The following is a 5,605-nucleotide window of genomic DNA, read 5'->3' as shown; positions in this document are numbered from 1 at the left end:
ACTAGAATCAGACAGATAAAGATGTGGGAGGGAGCAGTTGTTGCCAATAGAATACAAATTGGTTAGGAATACCAGAAAGGAAAGAAGAGGTATGTAGGCTCACAGGCAGAAGAGACAGAGCTAAGAGGAGGGTATCTTAGGCGTTTAAGCATCTCCTGATCTCTCAGATTTTTCAGATAGGTTCCATTCCTGAAAATAAAGAGGAAAAAAACTCCTTAATTCAGCAACACTTTGTCAGTTGAACCTCACAGTATATGCAGTGTTCTTCACCGTAATCCACAAAGAAGGGATGTCTAATAATTCCTTTTTTTAAAAGTGAATTTTATTGTATTTTTATGGCCTAAATTTCTCCCTCTATCCATTCCCCCCACCAAGAGATCCATCTCTGATAACAAATACTTTTGAAGGAAAAAAATGAGAGAGAAAAAAATTCTGCAAAACTGATCAATACACTGAAAAAAAATCAGACATTATATGCCATGTTCCATACTCATGGACCATCCCCACCTCTGCAAAGGAGTTGGGGGGAAGGTGGCTAATAGCTTTTTTTTTCCATCAGTACCAAGTCGCTTTATTGGGATGTAAATGATGGTAGTTTTTTGGTGCCAATTACGAAAAGGTCAAATAACCAAAGTATGCATGCACTGAAAGACAGTAGGAGTCATGCCCACAGTTCTCAGGTGTGGAGGAAGCCAAGTGTGGCTTAGCTCTCTTCTCACTCTCTCCAAGGCTGTGCTTGTTAAAAAATTCCACCATACCAGAATTAGGGGCCCCCATTTTGCACAGGTAGGTTACATGATCACCCAGTTGTTTGATGGACTTTACCTGTTCATCCAGGTAGTGGATTTCAATGAAATCACATAAATGGGGGTCGTTTTTATCAGTTGTCAGCTTGTGCAATTCCTGTAATGACTTATTGATATTTTTTTCCAAGTGCAGAGCACACTTCGTTGCATTCAGTCCACTCTTCCAGTCTTCTCGGTCTGGTTTCTTGATGTCTTGAAGGAAGATCCAGCCACCTCATTGGTTTGGGAGTTTCATCAGCTTCTCAGCATGTTCCCTTTCCTCATGGGATTGGTGTAGGAAATACTTGACAAAGTTCCTCAATGTTACATCACCTTGGTCGAAATAGTATGACATGGACAGGTAGATGTAGGAGGTATGGAGCTCCAGGTTGACCTGCTGGTTGGTGGCAGCCTCTGAGTCCTGGTGATAGTTCTATCACACCTGAGAAGGAGATGAGGTCATCATGGCGATGGAGATGGTGGAAGTGTCAGAGAAGAGGAGGAGGCAGCACTAGGGTGGTGGCAGCTGAGGCTGCAGTGGCAGTGGCAACAACAGCTGGGGGAGACTGAAGCTGCTGCTCAAATAGTAGGATGGAAGAAGTTTGATTAGTGGAGGTGAAGGTAGAGAGGTAGCTAAAGGCAGCTCCATCTGGGAATCGAGCAGTGGGTTCCATTCAAGCACTATTGGAGCAGGAAATTGCAGCAACTCCCCTTCCCTGCACTTTTGGCCACTAATAGCTTTTTAACAGGACCACTTGCCTTCACTTCTCCCACTTCCAGGTCATTTTCATAATTAAGTAATCATCATTTATTAAGCACTTACTTTGGATCAGGCTCTGTGCTAAATGCTGAGGATATCAAGAAAGGCAAAAATAATCCTTCCCTCAATGAGCTTACATTCTCGTGGGGAGGAGTAACATGTATACAAGTAAGCAGATGAAACTTACTAAGAGAGGAGATGGAAGGTCACCTTGGATGGGAAAGCTCTGGAATCTTGGAGGATGTTGAAAGGCAGGGGTTCTGAGGCAGAAGGCAGCAAGGAGAGCAGTGTAGGTCTTGGGGGTAGATGGGGCATAGGTGTGGAGACAGATTTTAATGTGAGGAACAGCAAAAAGGCCAGCGTTCAGGATTATTTTAAAGCATATGAAGATGAGTAAAGTCTAGGAAGACAGGAAAGGTAGGAAGGGGCCAGGCTATGAAAACCTTTGAATTACAACTAAAGGATTGTATTTGATCTTAGAAGTAATAGGGATCCACTGTAGTTTATTGAGTAGGAGGAAGGGGTGAAACAGATTAATCTTATATGGAGAAAACCTGGTTTTCTTACATCCCTTTTATCTCTGCTGCCACCACCTTAATCCAGGCTTTCATCTCCATAGGCCTAAATTTGCCAGAAGTATACCTGATAAAAAGCCCCCTCTGATTGCCATAGCATCAGTAAGGTGGTCTCTGATACCATGCCAGCTACCCTAGTCCAAGAAAGACTTGTTCTCACCTCAGATCTCTACTGAGCATGGTTGATGCCTTCAGCCATTTACCTTCTATTCCACTGTGCCATGTAGCTGCCCCTGGTCTGTGTTCTCTTACAGGGTTTCTGATATATACAGCCATACTTTCTTGCCTTTGGCACTTATGCCACCATACTCCTGAATTTCTAGTGAAATGTTTCCCCCAGTCCTGTAGAATGATTGAACACTGATATTGGTGGGAATAAATCAGTGATCCTACATGTCTCAAACCAGCTTGGGGGAAGAATGGCATAAACTTCTCCTCTACAGACATAAAACAGACCAAGAATTCTGAGCCCCCATGTGAAATTTGAAAGGGGAGAGGGAAGAGTGTTTTCATCCCAAAATTTTTGTCATAGTCGGTAAAATTAAATAATCATAAATAACATTTGTGAAACTGATATATTTAGGTTTGTAATCCACCTGTATTTTGTTGTAAATGGTGGCTCTGATACAGATAAATGATTGCTTGTTTTCAATATTTGGGAAAGGAAGTTATTGTGTGTACTCATGAACAGTCCCCAAGTTCAACGAATTACTTGAAGTTCTGTTTCTGACAATACAGAAAGTAAAATTTGGAAGAGGAGTATCTACTGTTAATGAGATTGTTCTAGTTTTGTGGAGAACTATAGTTTAATAATAGTTAAACAATACTAGTTAATATATAGTTAAATAATTATAGTTTATAGTTAAATAATCATGATAAAGGTGGGAAAAAGTGATTGGCTTTGGTTTAGTATCATTTACAGTCTCTTGGGATCATATAAATGACATAAAACCTATATAAAAGGTCTAAAGGGTCCAGTTTAGATCCTTTGAAGTTGTCTTCTCTACTTACAGAGGATCATTTGGAATAACAGGGAAAGCCACCCAAAGATCAAGTTCACTTTGATGAATATGGTGGCATATCCAGCATCCATGATGCCTGATGCCTGAAGATGATACAAAGCATGTCCTACTTCACCATGAAGCTTACTAATAGTATTAAGGTCTTTTCAATCTTACTTTCCAAGAGGAAAGAACAACTTGTAATAGCGTGAGAATGAAACAACAGCAAGGACATATGAGAGGTTGAAAACATATGATACATTATGATTATGAGGGACAAAGCAAATGGTAGAGTAAGAAATATATGTTTCCCCATAGTTGGCAATTTTTCATTACCACATTACTGCTAGAATTTTTTGATCTAGAGTTCTCGTGTGTAGAGTTGACTGGGGAATGAGAAACACAAGGTGAAAGTATTTAGATACAGCAAAACAAAAAATTCTCAGATACATGCCTCTCACATGAAACAGTAAGGAGCAGCTTTTACATGGTCATGGTATATCCAAGAGCCTTTTTCTCTGATCTTGATCGCAGTTATGGCAGTCAACAATACTTAGAATGAGCCTTCTCACATGGGTTGAGTTCTGCTGAAAATTCTTGATAAAAATGTTATCTCCAGCATGGAAGTCATATCACAAAAAGTCGAAAGTACGGTCTGTACTGCAGTTCTTGCATCATGAAGTTCCTTCAGTCTATTTTGTAATTACTATATATGAGAAACAAGAGACTTATCTCCTTCCAACAATGATGTATAATAGACTTTGGAGATGGGTTTTGCTTTTATGACACTGACCAAACAACATTCAAAAGGAGAGAGATGTAATTCCCACTTTGGTCTGCTTTGCAAATAAAATTTTAAAAAAGTGGGTTTCAGAACCTAATTTACCAATAAGAATTTTAAGTTCTTTGTTCATATGCTCAGCCTGATCTGAAATCTGGGGGTGATAAGGACTATGAAACTTGGGAGTTATCCCAAGACAAGAAATAAATTTGAGAGAGTATTGAGCTAGTGCAATGAGACCCCCTTTCTTGATCTGTATGTACCGGTGGACCGTACCTGTGCACAATTTCTGTAAGAAGGATTTTAGCAACAAAGTTAACTGTAGCTTTAGGACCAGGAAATGCTTCCATTCAGCAAGTTGGCTAGTCTACAACAACAAGACAAACTTTATAGTGGACACTTTTGAGCATGCATATAAAATCAATTTGCATATATTCAAATGGAATGTAAGAGGAGGGTCAGAACGTTTAAGTTAGGACACCAGAAGCAGTATGTTGATGTACAAAAAGAGAAAAAGGTTTATTGTAATCTGGACCCAACACTGGAACTGATAGCAGCAGGGCTTTCTTGAGTTCAGCAAGGGCAGTAAAATGTGGTTCAAGGTGTAGGAGCTCTGGAATTTGGTCTTTGGTTAGAGAGACTAAAGGCTTAATGATCTCACCAAAGGAAGGGACCTACTGGTGACAATATTTAGGTGCTCCCAAAGTAGCACACAATTGTCATTTGGTCACAGAAACAGGCCATTGTTGAAGAGCCTGTATGCTTTGAAACCAAAATACTCCACCTCAGGAAGGCACCACTGGATCTTTGATTTGGAGACTTTGTGTCCTCTCTGTTGAAGCTGAAGATGATGATAGCAGTCATCTTGGCTGGATCTCAATACTAGGTACTATGAGTACTGGACCAGAAAGAATATTTGAAACAATAGAAGCTAAAATATCTGAGAGAACAGGAGGGTTTTCTGCATACTCTTGAGGCAGATGAGTCTATGGTCCATTGCAGATTCTTCAAGGTGAAGACAACTATGGCCAAGAAAACCCCATGAACAGTTATGGTCCATGGGGTCAAGAAGAGTTAGATGTGACTGAATGACAACAATGTTAGTAAATCAATTTATTAGCAAAGCGTGTAGTTGTATAACAAATAAGATCTAAAGCCCTTTGGTAGGCACAAGGACACTGAAAGATAATAAAGCTTTCTTATAATTAATGATGGGCAAATCAAGTTATATAATCTTGAGCAACAAGGATGTTTCAGTATGACAATATTGAAGGATACTAACTACAAGTCATACCAGAATGTTTCGTGGTATTTCCCTGAAATCATACGAACAAAGTTTTATAGGAATAGAGAACTTTAAATTACAAAATGTGGTTGGTTTGGTTCCTTCAGTTCCCTGCTGAATGAAGTTCAAAACTTGTCTTGGAATTCAAGACTTGACAGTTTGGAATCATTCTATGTTTTCAGCCTTATTTCACAGATCTTTTAACTTTTTTGTTTTTCAGCCAAATTGGTTGTCTCCCTCCCTGGTATATGCATTCTACCTCCTTACTTCCACTGTTTTCTGTATTCTTACTGTTGCACTCCCTTCTCACTGGAGTCTTACCCTGTATTGAAAGCTCCACTGAAACACCATTTCTGTAATTAATGAATGAATAACCTTTTAAAATGCCTGATCTATGCCAAAAACTGTTTGCTGAACC

General features: G+C 39.6%; 1 pseudogene; it reads right to left on the bottom strand.

Annotated features, from left to right (window-relative positions):
* Positions 1 to 609: 609 nt before the first annotated feature.
* LOC110223847 (ferritin heavy chain pseudogene) lies at positions 610 to 1,251 on the bottom strand (annotated as a pseudogene).
* Between the last annotated feature and the right edge of the window lie 4,354 nt (positions 1,252 to 5,605).

The sequence above is a fragment of the Phascolarctos cinereus genome, unplaced genomic scaffold (assembly GCF_003287225.1).
Source record: "Phascolarctos cinereus isolate Bilbo 61053 unplaced genomic scaffold, phaCin_HiC Scaffold_4;HRSCAF=312, whole genome shotgun sequence".
Classification (NCBI taxonomy): domain Eukaryota; kingdom Metazoa; phylum Chordata; class Mammalia; order Diprotodontia; family Phascolarctidae; genus Phascolarctos; species Phascolarctos cinereus.
This window is presented reverse-complemented; position numbering and strand designations above follow the sequence as displayed.